This window comes from Salmo salar, chromosome ssa01 (genome assembly GCF_905237065.1).
Source record: "Salmo salar chromosome ssa01, Ssal_v3.1, whole genome shotgun sequence".
Taxonomy (NCBI): Eukaryota; Metazoa; Chordata; class Actinopteri; order Salmoniformes; family Salmonidae; genus Salmo; species Salmo salar.
In genome coordinates this window covers 47,850,958-47,871,170 of record NC_059442.1, presented here as the reverse complement: position 1 = coordinate 47,871,170, position 20,213 = coordinate 47,850,958, and the positions used below count along the sequence as shown (strand labels likewise).

The window sequence follows — 20,213 nt, the reverse complement described above, 5'->3', positions numbered from 1 at the left end:
CATGTCGGCACACCCCTAGCACTCTGCTATAGATTAGATGGTTTTTATTGAGGCGTTTTTTTTCTTACACCATATGTCCACCATCAATACATTGAACTGGTTGTTCCCATTTCAAATCACTAGCTTGCCCTGCATGATGGCATGTTAAATTACTCACAGAACAGTTCTGTGTAGTAATGCTGATTTGTCCCAGTGTGATTGGAGACAAATTTGCAGTCATTCAGCTGGTATCTTCTCACAATAGTTATTATCAGTTTGGACTCTGCAAGGTAATGCAACACATGAGTTGAAAATATTGAAGCATATGGTACACAGCACGCACTGTAGCCTATGCCTAGATCACAACCCTAGATCACACTGACAGTGTTATTGCACTAAATGGTATGCAGCATCATCTGGATATGTATGCAACAAAAGTTCAACATTCATCTTCTGCTACCATTTTTGTCAAGCCGCTTGCGCATACCGTTTGATGCATACAGTTCGATAAATCCAACTAAGTCCAATGTATGCACCACACAGAAGGCACTGTCTCTGCAACGCAATGCTGCAACGCAAACGCATCATTCCATTGGAAACGCATGTACTTCTGGTGTACCAAAACGCAATGACAATGTTGGTGTGATCGAGGTGTAAGTGCAGCATGAACAAAAGAGTTTGATGCATCTGGTGCACCTGAAGCTTTACCACACAAGTATCATACATAAAGCTACCAAACCGTGAGAGTTTTGACTTTGAAGCCAGAAGATGACTCTGAGTCATATCACTAGTTTTACACAAATATTTGTACATTTTCAGTTATAAAACTGACCATTTGTTTTTTTGATTAAAGGCACTGATGATGGGTGTACTGTTGCTTCATGAGTTGCATGTGTGTGCCTATTGTGACTATCACCCTGATACACTCAAATCAAATCAAATGTATTTATATAGCCCTTCTTACATCAGCTGATATCTCAAAGTGCTGTACAGAAACCCAGCCTAAAACCCCAAACAGCAAGTAATGCAGGTGTAGAAGCACGGTGGCTAGGAAAAACTCCCTAGAAAGGCCAAAACCTAGGAAGAAACCTAGAGAGGAACCAGGCTATGAGGGGTGGCCAGTCCTCTTCTGGCTGTGCCGGGTGGAGATTATAACAGAACATGGCCAAGATGTTCAAATGTTCATAAATGACCAGCATGGTCAAATAATAATAATCACAGTAGTTGTCGAGAGTGCAACAAGTCAGCACCTCAAGAGTAAATGTCAGATGGCTTTTCATAGCCGATCATTGAGAGTATCTCTACCACTCCTGCTGTCTCTAGAGAGTTGAAAACAGCAGGTCTGGGACAGGTAGCACGTCCGGTGAACAGGTCAGGGTTCCATAGCCGCAGGCAGAATAGTTGAAACTGGAGCAGCAGCACGGCCAGGTGGACTGGGGACAGCAAGGAGTCATCATGCCAGGTAATCCTGAGGCATGGTCCTAGGGCTCAGGTCCTCCGAGAGAGAGAAAGAAACAAAGAGAGAAAGAGAGAATTAGAGAGAGCATACTTAAATTCACACAAGACACCGGATAAGACAGGAGAATTACTCCAGATATAACAGACACCCGACACATAAACTACTGCAGCATAAATACTGGAGGCTGAGACAGGAGGGGTCAGGAGACACTGTGGCCCCATCCGATGATACCCCTGGACAGGGCCAAACAGGCAGGATATAACCCCACCCACTTTGCCAAAGCACAGCCCCCACACCACTAGAGGGATATCTTCAACCACCAACTTACCATCCTGAGACAAGGCCGAGTATAGCCCACGGCACAACCCAAGGGGGGTCGCCAACCCAGACAGGAAGACCACGTCAGTGACTCAACCCACTCAAGTGACGCACCCCTCCTAGGGATGGCATGGAAGAACACCAGTAAGCCAGTGACTCAGCCCCTGTAATAGGGTTAGAGGCAGAGAGTCCCAGTGGAGAGAGGGGAACTGGCCAGAAAGAGACAGCAAAGGCGGTTCGTTGCTCCAGAGCCTTTCCGTTCACCTTCACACTCCTGGGCCAGACTACACTCAATCATAGAACCTACTGAAGAGATGAGTCTTCAGTAAAGACTTAAAAGTTGAGACCGTGTCTGCATCTCTCACATGGGTAGTCAGACCCTTCCATCAAAATGGAGCTCTATAGGAGAAAGCCCTGCCTCCAGCTGTTTACTAAAGTATGTGGACACCCCTTCAAATGAGTGGATTCTGCTATTTCAGCCATGCAATCTCCACAAACATTGGCATTAGAATGACCTTACTGCAGAGCTCCGTGACTTTCAACGTGGCACTGTCATAGGATGCCTCCTTTCCAACAGGTCAGTTCCTCAAATGTATGCCCTGCTAGAGCTACCCCTGTCAACTGTAAGTGCTGTTATTATGAAGTGGAAACTTCTAGGAGCAACAATGGCTCAGCCGCAAAGTGGTAGGCTACACAAGCTCACAGAAGAGGACCGCCAAGTGCTGAAGCACGTAGTGTGTAAAAATCGTTTGTCCTCAGTTGCAACACTCACTACCGAGTTCCAAACTGGGTTTTCATGGCCGAGCAGCCGCTTACGAGCCTAAGATCACCATGCGCAATGCCAAGCATCAGCTGGAGTGGTGTAAAGCTCGCCGCCATTGGACTCTGGAGCAGTGGAAACACGTTCTCTGGAGTGATGAATCATGCTTCACCATCTGGCAGTCTAACGGACAAATCTGGGTTTGGCGGATGCCAGGAGAACGCTACCTGCCTGACTGCATAGTGCCAACTGTAAAGCAATAATGGTCTGGGGCTATTTTTCATGGGTCGGGCTAGGCCCTTTAGTTCCAGTAAAGGGACATCTTAACACTACAGCATACAATGACATTCTAGACGAATATGTGCTTCCAACTTTGTGACAACAGTTTGGGGATGGCCCTTTCCTGTTCAGCAGGACAATGCTCCTGTGCACAAAGCGAGGTCTATACAGAAATGTCGACATATAAATGTCGACATAGGTGTGGAAGAGCCCTGACGTCAGCCCCATTGAACACCTTTACAATGAATTGGAACGCAGACTGCGAGCCAGGATTAATCGCCCAACATCAGTGCCCGACCTCACTAATGCTGTTTTGGCTGAATGGAAGCAAGTCCCCGCAGCAATGTTCCTACATCTAGTGGAATGCCTTCCCAGAAGAGTGGAGGGTGTTATAGCAGTTAAAGAGGTTCCAACTCCATTTTAATGCCTATGATTTTGGAATGAGATGTTCGATGAGCAGGTGTCCACATACTTTTGGTAATGTATTGTACAGTCTACTTCCCAAGCCTTTGCTGGGAGCAAAGGGCACTGTGTCCCAGTGTTGCCATTTATGCCCTCCCCATTGAGTAGACTGTATGTACATGTATCAAGGTGACATTTAGATGGTTTTCAATATTAGCCGTAGGAAGCTACCTACTGGGTATGACGGTCAGGTCACTGCTCTGGTCAGCAGGCATGTCAATACAACACCGGTGCACTGCTAATCGTCTAGTCATGCAGCCCAATCAGCCACACAAAACTGTCTTGAGTGGCAACAGATCTGCCCAATAAGCTGACTCGCTTTCCATACACATGCACTCGTCGATACTCCGGTCTCATTGTTCTGTCTGTGCTCCGGGCTGGAGCTACTAATACCGTGGGTGAAGAACAAGGAGGTCTTGAGGTTTTAGATTTCAATACTCTAAATAATACTTTAAAAATAAATTGGATTCTGAAGTATATTAAGAACCAGAACAGTATTTGGAATGTCTTCCCTAAGTATTTATTTGACTCTGTTGGTGGTTGAGAATTTTTGCTTCGATGTAATTTTGATGTTGATAAAATCCCAGTAAAATTGGCCAAATTCCATAAGCAAGCAATTTTAGCTTGATGTTAGCATATAAACACAATTTTTCCCCTCACAGACACTTTCTATGGAACAACAAAGATATACAGTTTAAAAATAAGTACATTTTTTTAGTATCTGGTTTGAGAATAAAATGATTTTGGTTGGTCAGTTACTGAATGAGGACGGATATCTAACCACACTAGTGGTTAGAGCGTTGGACTAGTAACCAGAAGGTTGCAAGATCAAATCCCCGAGCTGACAAGGTAAAAATCTGTCGTTCTGCCCCTGAACAAGGCAGTCTGTTAACCCACTGTTCGTAGGCTGTCATTGAAAATAAGAATTTGTTCTTAACTGACTTGCCTAGTTAAATAAAGGTAAAACATTTGGGAATTGTTTGATAAGTTTAAAATTCAAATAACCCCGAAAGAGTATGCAATTGTTTTTGATGCGATTCCAAGGGGGGTTGTATCTCTTTTAAATTCCTCTGTGGTTGACGTAAGTAAAATAGATTTACATGAAAATATATTCATTGGCAATATTAACATCAAAGATAAATGTAGTAATAAACAGATTAGGAATATTGTTTGTGATACTACAATTCCCTCAGCAAGATTCTTTTCGTCAAATATCTATGGTGATATACAATGTGGGAAACCATGGAAAATTGCTAACAAATATTGTATCAGTAATAAGGTAAAGGAAGTTTCATTTAAAATGTTACATGTTTTGGAGAGATTCAAGCTGAATATTGACAATAAATGTGATTTCTGTGGAATGGAGAAGGAGACCATTTTGCATTTGTTATTTGCCTGTATTTATAGTAGGATTTTTGGGATTGACATACAGAATTTTGTTACAAAAAAAAAAGGACCGGTTGTACTATTTAATGGTTTTGATATAATGATTTATTTCAGAAATTCTGACATTGATAAAGATGTAGTATATTTAATTCAACTGCTAATAATATTAGGTACATTCCATATTTACAAATGCAAATGGCCTAATTCAAAACCTAACTTCTTTCACTTTATAAATGAATTTAAACAATATGGCACTACTTTAACTAAAATGAAAAACCAAAAAGCAGTTAAAACTTGTTGTATTATTAATGAATATGATTTGTTTGTTTAGGATTCCTGGCAATGTAAATAGTTTGTATGTTTGCATGTGACTATTCCTCTTTTATTTGTTAATAAAAAATTTAAAAAGTGCATTGCTAGCACAGTAGCTAACTGCCTGGCTACATATTTAAAAAGACGTATAATGGCTTATTTGTTTTGAATAAAAATAACTCAATAGCATCTCTATTCTCTAGAATTATTAAAACACAACAAACAAGGAGAATATTTGCATGATGGAAGTAAACCTTTTGTAGACCGGCAAAAGCAAGACCAGCTATGCACTTTGAGGTCCGAAAAGGACCCCAAAAACATGAAATATTTGCTGTAAACATTGAATTTCAACGTGAACATTTTCGGATTTCTAAGACAGTAAGACAAATGTAGTCCCCCCCGTTTTGAGCTAGTCAGTCATTAATGTAGCAAGCTTGCTAGCTAATTATTTAAGAAAAAACATGTACTACTGCTTATGGAAACAATAAGTTAGCTACTTCCGACAACACCAAATTAAAGTTTAACTAACCTTAGTGAACATATTAACGGTGTCATTCGTTTGACCAGAGCCAGCATAAATATGCTCTTCTAGTTGCTAGCTATGTTTCGCATATTGCTAGTGTTGGAAATGTCTGTCTGTCAACAACTCAGTAATGTTAACTCATGAATCAATATACAGCTTGCAGAAATAATAGGCTAGCTAGCCAAATGTCAAACTGTTACAAGTCAAGAGCATTTTCTCAGTAATATCTGTCTTGTAGCTATCAATGCATTGTGAATAGAATAGTGGGTCTAACGTTACTGGTCTAATGATGTCATGCCCTTTTGCTGACTTTCTTTGGCTGTTTCCAGAGAACCTGGGTGTGAAAGATGAACAACATGTCCCCGGAGCGTGCACTGAACAGCATCTCCCCTGTGCTGCGCCCATTGCTGTGCAGTGTGGTGCGGAATGGTCGAGTGGGCCTTGAGTCCACGAACTGCCTTCGCATCACGGACCTCAAGACTGGGTGAGTTCTTCTGCTCAATGTCTGTCTGTGATACTTCGATATAAAACTATTGGGTGCATTTCAATAGTTTGAAGTGGCTTCTCAGTTATATCCTCCGTTTCATCTACACTAATTTTAAAGAATAGGATCGGTGAAAGAAATATGGTGGATATGTGTTAGCTTTCACCTGTCCAGTTTTGTCATTATAGATTAAGAGGAGGATAAGATCAAAGGGTACCATTTAAGACTATTGAGGCACACATCAAATCAAATTCTGTTAGTCACACACACGTGTTTAGCAGATGTTATTGCGGGTGTAGTGAAATGCTTGTGTTTCTAGCTCCAACAGTGCAGTAATATCTATCAATTTCTCAACAATACACATAAATCTAAGTAAAGGAATGGAATTAAGAATATATAAATACATGGACAAGCAATGTCAGAGCAGTCTAGACTAAGATACAATAGAATACAGTATATACAAATGAGATGAGTAATGAAAAATATGTACACATGATTAAAGTGACTAGTGTTCCATTGATTAAAGTGGCCAGTGATTTCAAGTCTATGTAAACTCAGGAAAAAAAGAAACGTCCCTTTTTCAGGACCCTGTCTTTCAAAGATAATTAGTAAAAATCCAAATAACTTCACAGATCTTTATTGTAAAGGGTTTAAACCATAAACAATTAATGAACATGCACCTGTGGAATGGTTGTTAACCTCTTACATCTAGACGTTCCGCTAGCGGAACACCTGCTCCAATAGCCAATGATGGGCGTGGCGGGAATTACAAATTCCTCAAAAATACAAAAACTTCAATTTTTCAAACATATGACTATTTTACACCATTTTAAAGACAAGACTCTCCTTTATCTAACCACACTGTCCGATTTCAAAAAGGCTTTACAACGAAAGCAAAACATTAGATTATGTCAGCAGAGTACCCAGCCAGAAATAATCAGACACCCATTTTTCAAGCTAGCATATAATGTCACATAAATCCAAACCACAGCTAAATGCAGCACTAACCTTTGATGATCTTCATCAGATGACACCCCTAGGACATTATGTTATACAATACATGCATGTTTTGTTCAATCAAGTTCATATTTATATCAAAAAACAGCTTTTTACATTAGCATGTGACGTTCAGAACTAGCATACCCCCGCAAACTTCCTGTGAATTTACTAAATTACTCACGATAAACGTTCACAAAAAACATAACAATTATTTTAAGAATTATAGATACAGAACTCCTCTATGCACTCGATATGTCCGATTTTAAAATAGCTTTTCGGTGAAAGCACATTTTGCAATATTCTCAGTAGATAGCCCGGCATCACAGGGCTAGCTATTTAGACACCCAGCAAGTTTAGCCCTCATCAAAGTCAGATTTACTATAAGAAAAATGTTATTACCATTTCTGTTCTTCGTCAGAATGCACTCCCAGGACTTCTACTTCAATAACAAATGTTTGTTTGGTCCCAAATAATCCATTGTTATATCCAAATAGCGGCGTTTTGTTCGTGCGTTCAAGACACTATCCGAATGGTAAAGAAGGGTGACGAGCACGACGCATTTCGTGACAAAATTTTATGCCATTTTTCTCGTAAAAAAGCGATAATATTCCGACCGGGAATCTGCGTTTAGGTAAAAAGACGAAAGAAAATAAAGCATGGGGTCGACTCGTGCACGCACCTAAGCCCATTGTCCTCTGATCGGCCACTCACCAAAGGCGATAATGTGTTTCAGCCAGAGACTGCCTCGATATCATTCAGCTTTTTCCCGGGTTCTGAGAGCCTATGGGAGCCGTAGGAAGTGTCACGTTACAGCAAAGATCCTCAGTCTTCAATAAAAAGAGCCAAGATGAACAAGAACTTGTCAGACAGGTCACTTCCTGTATGGAATCTTCTCAGGTTTTTGCCTGCCATATGAGTTCTGTTATACTCACAGACACCATTCAAACAGTTTTAGAAACTTTAGGGTATTTTCTATCCAAAGCCAATAATTATATGCAAATTCTAGTTTCTGGGCAGGAGTAATAATCAGATTAAATCGGGTACTTTTTTTATCCGGCCGTGAAAATACTGCCCCCTAGCCATAACAGGTTTTAAGGTCACAGTTATGAAAACTTAGGACACTAAAGAGCCCTTTCTACTGACTCTGAAAAACAACAAAAGAAAGATGCGCAGGGTCCCTGCGCATCTGCGTGAACATGCCTTAGGCATGCTGCAAGGAGGCATAAGGACTGCAGATGTGGCCAGGGCAATAAAATGCAATGTCCGTACTGTAAGACAGCGCTACAGGGAGACGGGACGGACAGCTGATCGTCCTCGCAGTGGCAGACCACGTGTAACAACACTTGCACAGGATCGGTACATTCGAACATAACACCTGCGGGACAGGTACAGGATGGCAACAACAACTGCCGAGTTACACCAGGAACGCACAATCCCTCCAACAGTGCTCAGACTGTCCGCAATAGGCTGAGAGAGGCAGACTGCGGGTTTGTAGGCCTGTTGTAAGGCAGGTCCTCACCAGACATCACTGGCAACAACGTCGCCTATGGGCACAAACCCACCGTCGCTGGACCAGACAAGGACTGGCAAAAAGTGCTCTTCACTGACGAGTCGCGGTTTTGTCTCACCAGGGGTGATGGTTGGATTCGTGTTTATCGTAGAAGGAATGAGCTTTACACCGAGGCCTGTACTCTGGAGCGGGATCGATTTGGAGGTGGAGAGTCCGTCATGGTCTGGGGCGGTGTGTCACAGCATCATCGGACTAAGCTTGTGTAACCGATGTGAAATGGCTAGCTAGTTAGCGGTGGTGCGTGCTAATAGCGTTTCAATCGGTGACGTCACTCGCTCTGAGACCTTGAAGTAGTAGTTCTGACTTTTCCTGAAGCCACTCCTGTGTTGTCCTGGTTGTGTGCTTAGGGCCGTTGTCCTGTTGGAAGGTGAACCTTTGCTCCAGTGTGAGGTCCTGAGTGCTCTGGAGCAGGTTTTCATCAAGGATCTCTCTGTACTTTGCTCCGTTCATCTTTCCCTCGATCCTGACTAGTCTCCCAGTCCTTTCTGCTGAAAAACATCCCCACAACATGATGCTGCCACCATCATGCTTCACCGTAAGGATGGTGCCAGGTTTCCTTCACATGTGACGCTTGGCATTCAGGCCAAATAGTTACATCTTGGTTTCATCAGACCTGTCATGTTTCTCATGGTCAGAGTCTTTAGGTGCCTTTTGGCACTCTCCAAGCGGGCTGTCGTGCGTTTTGCTGAGGAGTTGCTTCCGTCTGGCCACTCTACCATAAAGGCCTAATTGGTGGAGTGCTGCAGAGAGTTGTCCTTCTGGAAGGTTCTCCCATCTCCACAGAGGAACTCTAGAGCTCTGTTAGACTGACCACTGGGTTTTTGGTCACCTCACTAACCAAGGCCATTCTCCCCCGATTGCCTAGTTTGGCCGAGCGGCCAGCTCTAGGAAGAGTCTTGGTGGTTCTAAACTTCTTCCATTTAAGAATGATGGAGGCCACTGTGTTCTTGGGGACCTTCAATGTTGCAGAAATGTTTTGGTACCCTTCCCCAGATCTTGCCTCGACACAATCCTGTCTCGGATCTCTACCGTCAATTCCTTCGACCTCATGTCTTGGTTTTTGCTCTGATATGCACTGTCAACTCTTTCCAAATCATGACCAATCAATTGAATTGGCCACAGGTGGACTCCAATGAAGTTGTAGAAACATCTTAAGGATGACCAATGGAAACAGGGTGCACCTGAGCTCAATTTCGAATCTCTCAGCAAAGGTTCTGAATACTTATACATTTGCAAACAATTCTAAAATCCTGTTTTCACTTTTGTAATTTTGGGGTATTGTGTGTAAATTGCTGAGGAACATTTTAAAATAAGGCTGTAACGTAACAAAATGTGGAAAAAGTCAAGGGGTCTGAATACTTTCCGAAGGCATTTTCCACACAACTTAATCTAAAGCTATAGCAGGAGTTTTCTGTAAACAATAAATATTATATTACTTCTCTTTTAGCCAGGTACAGTTGAAGTCGGAAGTTTACATACACTTAGGTTGGGTCATTTAAACTCGTGTTTCAACCTCTCCACGAATTTCTTGTTAACAAACTATAGTTTTGGCAAGTCAGTCAGGACATCTACCTTGTGCATGACACAAGTAATTTTTCCAACAATTGTTTACAGACAGATTATTTCACTTATAATTCACTATTTCAATTATAATTCACTGTGTCACAATTCCATTGGGTCAGAAGTTTACATACATCAAGTTGACTGTACCTTTAAACAGCTTGGAAAATTCCAGAAAATGATGTCATGGCTTTAGAAGCTTCTGAGGTTGATTTGACATCATTTGAGTCAATTGGAGGTGTACCTGTGGATGTATTTCAAGGCCTACCTTCAAACTCAGTGCCTCTTTGCTTGACATCATGGGAAAATCTAAAGAAATAAGCCAAGACCTCAGAAAAAAAATTGTAGACCTCCACAAGTCTGGTTCATCCTTGGGAGCAATTTCCAAATGCCTGAAGGTACCACATTCATCTGCACAAACAATAGTACGCAAGTATGAACACCATGGGACCACGCAGCCATCATACCGCTCAGGAAGGAGACGTGTTCTGTCTTCTAGAGATGAACGTACTTTGGTGCGAAAAGTGCAAATCAATCCCAGAACAACAGCAAAGGACCTTGTGAAGATGCTGGAGGAAACCGGAACAAAAGTATCTATATCCACAGTAAAACGAGTCCTATATAGACATAACCTGAAAGGCCGCTCAGCAAGGAAGAAGCCACGGCTCCAAAACCGCCATAAAAAAGCCAGACTATGGTTTGCAACTGCACATGGGGACAAAGATTGTGCTTTTTGGAGAAATGTCCTCTGGTCTGATGAAACAAAAATAGAACTGTTTGGCCATAATGACCATTGTTATGTTTGGAGGAAAAGGGGGACGCTTGGAAGCCGAAGAACACCATCCCAACCGTAAAGCACGGGGGATGGCAGCATCATGTTGTGGGGGTTCTTTGCTGCAGGAGGGATAGGTGCACTTCACAAAATAGATGGCATCTTGAGGAAGTAAAATGATGTGGATATATTGAAGCAACATCTCAAGACATCAGTCAGGAAGTTAAAGCTTGCTCGCAAATGGGTCTTCCAAACGGACAATGGCCCCAAGCATCCTTCCAAAGTTGTGGCAAAATGGCTTAAGGACAACAAAGTTAAGGTATTGAAGTGGCCATCACAAAGCCCTCACCTCAATCCTGTAGAAAATTTGTGGGCAGAACTGAAAAAGCGTGTGCGAGCAAGGAGGCCTACAAACCTGACTGTTACACCAGCTCTGTCAGGAGGAATGGGCCAAAATCCACCCAACCTTTTGTGGGAAGCTTGTGGAAGGCTACCCAAAACGTTTGACCCAAGTTAAACAATGTAAAGGCAATGCTATCAAATACTAATTGAGTGTATGTAAACTTCTGACCCACTGGGAATGTGATGAAAGAAATAAAAGTTGAAATAAATAATTCTCTCTACTATTATTTTGACATTTCACCTTCTTAAAATCAAGTGGTGATCCTAACTGACCTAAAACAGGGATTTTGTACTAGGATTAAATGTCAGGAATTGTGAAAACTGAGTTGAAATGTATTTGGCTAAGGTGTATGTAAACTTCCGACTTCAACTGTATATACATACATGATCTCAGCAAAAAAAGAAACGTCATCTCACTGTCAACTGCGTTTATTTTCATCAAACTTAACATGTAAATATTTGTATGAACATAACAAGATCTAACAACTGAGACATAAGCTGAACAAGTTCCACAGACGTGACTAACAGAAATGGAATAATGTGTCCCTGAACAAAGGGGGGGTAAAAATCAAAGTAACAGTCAGTAGCTGGTGTGGCCACCAGCTGCATTAAGTACTGCAGTGCATCTCCTCCTCATGGACTGCACCAGATTTGCCAGGTTCTGCTGTGAGATGTTACCCCACTCTTCCACCAAGGCACCTTCAAGTTCCCAGGCATTTCTGTGGGGAATGGCCCTAGCTCTCAACCTCCGATCCAACAGGTCCCAGACATGCTCAATGGGATTGAGATCCGGGCTCTTTGCTGGTAATGGCAGAACACTGACATTCCTGTCTTGCAGGAAATCATGCACAGAACGAGCAGTATGGCTGGTGGCATTGACATGCTGGAGGGTCATGTCATGATGAGCCTGCAGGAAGGGTACCACATGAAGGAGGAGGATGTCTTCCCTGTAATGCACAGCATTGAGATTGCCTGCAATGACAACAAGCTCAGTCCAATGATGCTGTGAACCACCGCCCCAGACCATGACGGACCCTCCACCTCCAAATCGATCCCGCTCCAGAGTACAGGCCTCGGTGTAACGCTCATTCCTTCGACGATAAACGAGAATCTGACCATCACCCCTGGTGAGACAAAACCGCGACTCGTCAGTGAAGAGCACTTTTTTCCAGTCCTGTCTGGTCCAGTGACGGTGGGTTTGTGCCCATAGGCGACGTTGTTGCCAGTGATGTCTGGTGAGGACCTGCCTTACAACAGGCCTACCAACCCTCAGTCCAGTCTCTCTCAGCCTATTGCGGACAGTCTGAGCACTGATGGAGGGATTGTGCATTCCTGGTGTAACTCGGGCAGTTGTTGTTGCCATCCTGTACCTGTCCCACAGGTGTGATGTTCGGATGTTCCGATCCTGTGCAGGTGTTGTTACACGTGATCTGCCACTGCGAGAATGATCAGCTGTCCGTTGTGTCTCCCTGTAGCACTGTCTTAGGGTCTCACAGTACGGACATTGCAATTTATTGCCCTGGCCACATCTGCAGTCCTCATGCCTTCTTGCAGCATGCTTAAGGCGTGTTCACGCAGATGAGCAGGGATCCTGCGCATCTTTCTTTTGGTGTTTTTCAGAGTCAGTAGAAAGGGCTCTTTAGTGTCCAAAGTTTTCATAACTGTGACCTTAATTGCCTACCGTCTGTTAGCTATTAGTGTCTTAACGACCGTTCCACAGTTGCATGTTTATTAATTGTTTATGGTTCGTTGAACAAGCATGGGAAACAGTTTACATTGAAGATCTGTGAAGTTATTTGGATTTTTACGAATTATCTTTGAAAGACAGGGACCTGAAAATTGCATGTTTCTTTTTTTGCTGAGTTTACATGGGTACGTACAGTGCCTTGTGAAAGTATTCACCCCCCTTGGCATTTTTCCTATTTTGTTGCCTTCAACCTGGAATTAAAATAGATTTTTGGGGGGTTTGTATCATTTGATTTACACAACATGAAGATGCAACTATTTTTTGTTGTGAAACAAACAAAAAATAAGACATAAAAACCTGAACTTGAGCGTCCGTAACTATTCAGCATGATGCTGCCACCACCATGCTTCACTGTGGGGATGGTGTTTTCGTGGTGATGAGAGGTGTTGGGTTTGTGCCAGACAGTGTTTTCCTTGATGGCCCAAAAAGCAACATTGTAGTCTCATATGACCAGAGTACCATCTTCCATATGTTTGGGAGTCTCCCACATACCTTTTTGCGAACACCAAACGTTTTTGCTTGTTTTTTTCTTTAAGCAATGGCTTTTTTCTGGCCACTCTTTCGTAAACCCAGATCTGTGCCGTGTATGGCTTAAAGTGGTCCTATGGACAGATACTCCGCTTTGCAGCTCCTTCAGGGTTATCTTTGGTCTCTTTCTGCCTCTGATTAATGCCCCCCTTGCCTGGTCTGTGAGTTTTGGTGGGCGGCCCTTTCTTGGCAGGTTTGTTGGGGTGCCATATTCTTTCCATTTTTTTAAATAATGGATTTAATGCTGCTCCACGGGTTGTTCAAAGTTTCGGATATAACCCTACCCTGATCTGTACTGCTCCACAACTTTGTCCCTGACCTGTTTGGAGAGCTCCTTGGTCTTCATGGTGCCGCTTGCTTGGTGGTGCCCCTTGCTTAGTGGTGTTGCAGACTCTGGGGCCTTTCAGAACAGGTGTACTGTATGTATACTTAGATCATGTGACACTTAGATTGCACACAGGTGGACTTTATTTAATGAATTATGTGACTTCTGAAGGTAATTGGTTGCACCAAATCTTATTTAGGGGCTTCATAGCAAAGGGGGTGAATACATATACACTCACCACTTTTCATTTTTTTTTTTTTTTTTTTTTTTCTTCGTTTTATAGATTCTCTTCACAAATTTGGACTATTTTGTGTATGTCCATTACATGAAATCCAAATAAAAATACATTTAAATTACAGGTTGTAATGCAACAAAATAGAAAAAATTCCAAGGGGGTGAATAATTTTGCAAGGCACTATACATACATACATACATACATACATACATACATACATACATACATACATACATACATACATACATACATACATACATACATACAGTAACAGTCCAAAGTTTGGACACACCTACTCATTCAATGGTTTTTCTTTATTTTTACTATTTTCTACAATGGTTGAAAAATTGTAAAGACATCAACATGATGAAATAACACATAGAGAATCATGTAGTAACCAAAAAAGTGATAAAAACAATAGAAATATATTTTAGATTCTTCAAAGATGCCTCCCTTTGCCTTGATGACAGCTTTGCACACTCTTGGTTGAGACCAGCTTCATGATGTAGTCACCTGGAATGCATTTCAATTAACTGGTGTGCCTTGTTAAAAGTTAATTTGTGGAACTTCTTTCCTTCTTAATGCGTTTTGGTTACTACATGATTCCATATGTATTATTTCATAGTTTTGAAATAATACATATTTCACTATTATTTTACAATATAGTAAAAATAAAGAAAACCCTTGAATGAGTAGGGGAGTCCAAAGTTTTGACTGGTACTGTGTGTGTGTGTATATGTGTATGTCTTCATTAATTCCCACAATTGTAGAATAATATGCGTAATAATGTAGGAACTTCGTACGAAGGATTATTACCTATTACCAGGACTTGCAGTACAAAATCTACATTTTTTATAATTCATTTTACATTACAGCTTGTGATTCCATCCTATACTGTCCCTAACATCATTACCCTATAGAAACAGATGTCAGATAAATACACGCGCTCACCTCTCCCACAGAAGCTCAGAAGTTCAACAGTTGTTCCCTCCTGAGTCTAACTCTGTGCAGAAATGGGAGGATTTTATTAACCAATGTCTTGTCCTAGCTTATGTAGCATGGATACCCCCCCTTCCCCTAACACACATACATGCACTTGTCTTGTCTCTGACTATGATTCAATTACATGACATGCTATTTTATCAAAACGATTACCTAATGTTTAATTGATTACGTAATTGAATTAAACCATGCAACAATTAAACCATTAATAACCTTGGGCACCACGGAAGCATTTATTTTTATAGAGCGGTTATTTCCCGAATCCTCTCGCTTAAAGATCTGAAGATCTTTAATATCAATAGCAGTCAATTATTAATTGTCATCTTATTCAGTCTCATTCTGATGGTTGTAAAGTACTTGGTTATCCCCACAAACCTTAGCTAATAAGTTGAATCAGCAATACACACATTGGCTTAATTTACTTACTAAATACCCAAATAATCACACAGAATTACATGGTGTGTGTGTGTGTGTGTGTGTGTGTGTGTGTGTGTGTGTGTGTGTGTGTGTGTGTGTGTGTGTGTGTGTGCGCACACACAGGATAGATCATACATCGATTACTAATCATGTCATGAAAAGCCCCTAGTGAGCTAACCTTGATATGACGGCTGGTTACGCAAAGAAAGGGGGTTGGGTTTCAATGAAAGAGTGGGAAGACTAAGGGATTTGGTCTCTATCGGACCTATGCTAACAAATACAGAATCTTATGCATTCTAATAATCGCCCATTCGGAAAAAGTAAAATGCAAGCTATAGATGTCAAAGATGGAAGACTGGTTTACCCAGCAGAGATCGTCATTGTCCTTTTGAAGAATCTTTCTGGTCGTAGTGTTGTAGAGCAGATACGTTAAATTACCCTGTCGTTCATCGGAGATTGTCTGTTCTTTCCTAGGCCACGTACGTTTACAGCTGCAGCTGATAACTCGACGTCTGGGATGTATCACTTCTTTAGTGGATAATCGTTCAAAGTTCATACCAAGTTGCCATAATCAGCTCGCACTGTATTCTGGCTGGTCTAGTCGAAATTCACCATTCCAGTGTGGTGATCGTCATCCCCACGTTGAAATTCACCCTTAAACATTAGGACAACTGTCCTAACATTTCTGGAACTAAATGTTAATTTCGTTAGGTTGGAGTTGAAATTAGCCCTTTTAAACGTATGGACACCAGTCCTCACGTCATCGGGAACTGAGGTTGACTTCCGTCAATGGGCTTTTGTACTGGGGGAGAGAAGGGCGTGTTTCATAGTTCTCAACCAATGTCTGTTCACTTGGGCGTGGCCAAGTGAACAGTTTACTTCTGAAAACAATTATCTCATTTAGAAGCTAAAATTACATTTCAACTTCTCACAAATAGTTTCATATTTAAACATTTAAATTGGACAACAATTCCATGTGAATCTGAGACTTTCCAAGATACAATTTATGTCATCCTATCATCAGATATAATGTCCCAGACAACAACTGATCTGACATCATATTCTTTAAGTACCAACGGACACTTTCAACTGGTTGAAACTACTCGGGCCCAGGAACTAGAATATGCATATTATTAGTAGATTTGGATAGAAAACACTCTGAAGTTTCTAAAACTGTTTGAATGATGTCTGTGAGTATAACAGAACTCATATGGCAGGCAAAAACCTGAGAAAAAATCCAACCCGGAAGTGGAGGATCTGAGGCTGTAGTGTTTTCAAGTGATTGCCTATCCAACACACAGTGACTTAGGGTTCATTTTGCACTTCCTAAGGCTTCCACTAGATGTCAACAGTCTTTAAAAAGTTGTTTGAGGTGTCTATGGTGAACAGAGAGCCAACAAAGGAAGTTGGAAGTTGTTGACTCAGGAAAGCACATGAGTTCATTGGCACGCATTCACGTGAGGGGTAGCTGTGTTCCAAAACGTTTTTCAAGACATTGGAATCGTCCGGTTGGAATATTATTGAAGTTCTAAGTTAAAAAGGCCCTAAAGATTGATGCTATACAAAGTTTGACATGTTTGAACGAACGTAAATATAACTTTTTTTTACTTTTCGTCGTGACATTTTGGCCGCGTTTCCTACACTTGGAGTAGCTTACTGAACGCGCAAACAACAAGGAGGTATTTGGACATAAATTATGGACTTTATCGAACAAAACAACATTTATTGTGGACCTGGGATTCCTGGAAGTGCCTTCTGATGAAGATCATCAAAGGTAAGTGAATATTTCTAATGCTATTTATGATTTTAGATGACTCCAAAATGGCGGGTATCTGTATTGCTTGGTGTCTTTTTCTGACGCAGTACTCAGATTATTGCAAAGTGTGCTTTCCCCGTGAAGTTTTTTTAAAATCTGTCACAGCGGTTGCATAAAGGAGATGTTCATCTATAATTCTTTGAATAACAGTTTAATATTTTATCAACATTTATGATGAGTATTTTTGTAAATTGTTGTGCTGATTCACTGGCAGTATTGGAGGCAAAATATTTTCTGAACAGCATGCGCCAATGTAAAATGCTGTTTTTGGATATAAATATCAACTTGATCGAACAAAAAATGCATGTATTGTGTAACATGATGTCCTAGGAGTGTCATCTGATGAAGATCATCAAAGGTTAGTGCGTAATTTTAGCTGGTTTTCTGGTTTTTGTGACACCTGTCCTTGCTAGGAAAATGGCTGTGTGGTTTTTCTTGTGTTGGAACTGTCCTAACATAATCTAACTTTATGCTTTCGCCGTAAAGTCTTTTTGAAATCGGACAATGTGGTTACATTAAGGAGACGTGTATCTTTTAAAATGGTGTAAAATAGTCGTATGTTTAAGAACTTTGAATTATGACATTTTTGTGGTTTTGAATTTGTTGCTCTGATTTTTCACTGGCTGTTGAATAGTGTGAACCGTGTGAGAAGCAAAAACGTATTTTACTTGCTGATCTAAAAGTGGATATTTTCCTTCTTCCACGCTGGATATAAACTGTGCTCACTCAGAGTCCTCATCCATTTGTTCTGTGTCACTCTCCCTGTCATTTTCTGCAATAATCGCATCCAAATGTGTATACTTGGACTTCGATTTAGCTTATCCACTCTTAGTAGCCATGTTGTACTTTTTCCGTTTTTAGTGAAGTTTGTAGAAGAAAGCAAATCATTGCGTAATATAAACGTCCCTGCGTCCTGTCGATTTTCAATTAAGAAGTGTTACACAGTGCTCTAGCATAACAGTCGATTAGTTAGTTTTGTGGAAAGACTCGGAATTCATGCGAAAAGCTGTAAACAACATGGATCGTGTTAGGATATAAAAATGGATTTTAACAAAACAAAACTACGCTACATTTTATCTGTGGGATCAGAGCAAGATTACTGAATGTAATTACATTCAACTCCTGAAGGTAAATAATGTATCAAACCAGTTGCCTTGATAAGTGTTTTGTTGTTGTGCATTATCCTCAAGCATGGTATTTTTTCACTCTAATAGCTACTGTAAATTGGAAACTGCAGTTAAGATTAACAATCATTTAGACATGTCTTACATGGTCAGAAAACATATGTCCCAGAAAGTTGGCTGTTGTTTACAACGCCATTCTAGTAAAATATCACATATTGAGCAGCAACTGTCCCGATTTCAGGACTCTGATCCAGTAGAGGTTAAAGGATGCAAATTTGGCAACGGTCTACACACAACATGTGGGACAGAGTTTTACTGTGTGTGTGTTGCAAATGTATTTCTTGCACTTGATGCATGTGTACTGTGTTTTCCTGTCCTTCTTGGGTCCACACACAACACAGCGCTTATTCCTGTTGCTACCGGCTGCAATCTAGAATGATGATAACACTTAGTTCAAGAATTTTACTAACATCTCACTCACTCACATATATAGTTACAGCAGGCCAAGGTAGGAGAGTCAGACACACATGCAACATCACTCACACTTACTTCCGATATTGGAGTTGTTGGTTCTGTGGGTCGGGCGGATGGGGCACCAGCATCCTCCTCCTGAATCCTCCTCACGATTGCTGCAGAAGCTGGGGTCCTTGGGAATGTTGCCTCCTCTGGATTTGAGTTCTTACCAATGCCTTGCCCAGCTCCTCGAGAAAGAGGCGTCTCCTCTGGAGCTTCCCTCTGTTCCAATCTGGGTTCAACGCCATCCAGATGACAAATGCGTTGTACGCTGAGATGTCCAAGATGTTGAAGAATATCACAAGTGGCCAGCGTAGGGTTCTTCTTTTGCAGCTGTTGCCTGTCACCAGCTTGTCTGAATTGTCCACCCCTCCTTTTGTGGCATTGCAATCCATTATGATTTCTGTTTTTTGATATTCCTGGCCACATTCTCCCATCCCTATGCAGCGTACTCATGAGTACCACATTTTTGCCTTTCTTTGGTGCGTAGGACACTAGGGACGTGTTGGCCGTGAACACAAACTAGAGGAATTGATAGGCCTGTTCTGTGTATTCAACAGCTGAGGTGGGGGTTCTGGCTTGTTTTTTCGTACAGTTCCTACCATCGTCAGCTTCCTCTTGAGGATCTCCTGTCCCAGCTTGCGCAAAGTAAAAAAGTTCTCATGTGGTGATGTGGCCACGGAGTCCCAGTGTTACGTCCAGGACAACCCGGATCCGTTGGTTCATCTCAGGGGCTCCTCCATCTGGCTTCCCCATATACACTTCCAAGTTCCACGCATATGATGAAGTAGCGTCACAGGCAGCCCAGATCTTGATTCCATATTTTGCTGGTTTAGACGGTATGTACTGCCTGAAGGGGCATCGGCCCCTAAATGGCATAAGCTGCTCATTGCCAGTAGCGTTGGGCCCAGTGTTGTAAAACAGGGGAAGGCGATCATCCCACACTGACCTGATTGCAGATAGCTTGTCTCTGCCGCCGAGCTGGTCTGGTGTCTCCGTTATCAAAGCGGATAATCCTGGAAATAATGTGGAAGATATCCAGAGACGTTGTTGCATTGAAAAGTTATCTGACAGTTTCTGCATCCCAAAGGGATACTGTGGATTCCCCATTGGATCTGAAAATAACAGCAAGGATAAGAACACCAAAGTATGCATGTAAATGAGTTTGGTCAATCTCCTTCCATCTCTCTAAAAACACGCCTTCCCTCTAAAAGTCCAGAATGATTTTCTGCATGGTGTCT

General features: G+C 41.6%; 1 pseudogene; it reads left to right on the top strand.

The window, feature by feature from the left end:
- Positions 1-5,254: 5,254 nt before the first annotated feature.
- The window catches only part of LOC106602899 (BRISC and BRCA1-A complex member 2-like), a 187,559-nt pseudogene continuing 172,600 nt past the window's right edge, over positions 5,255-20,213 (top strand).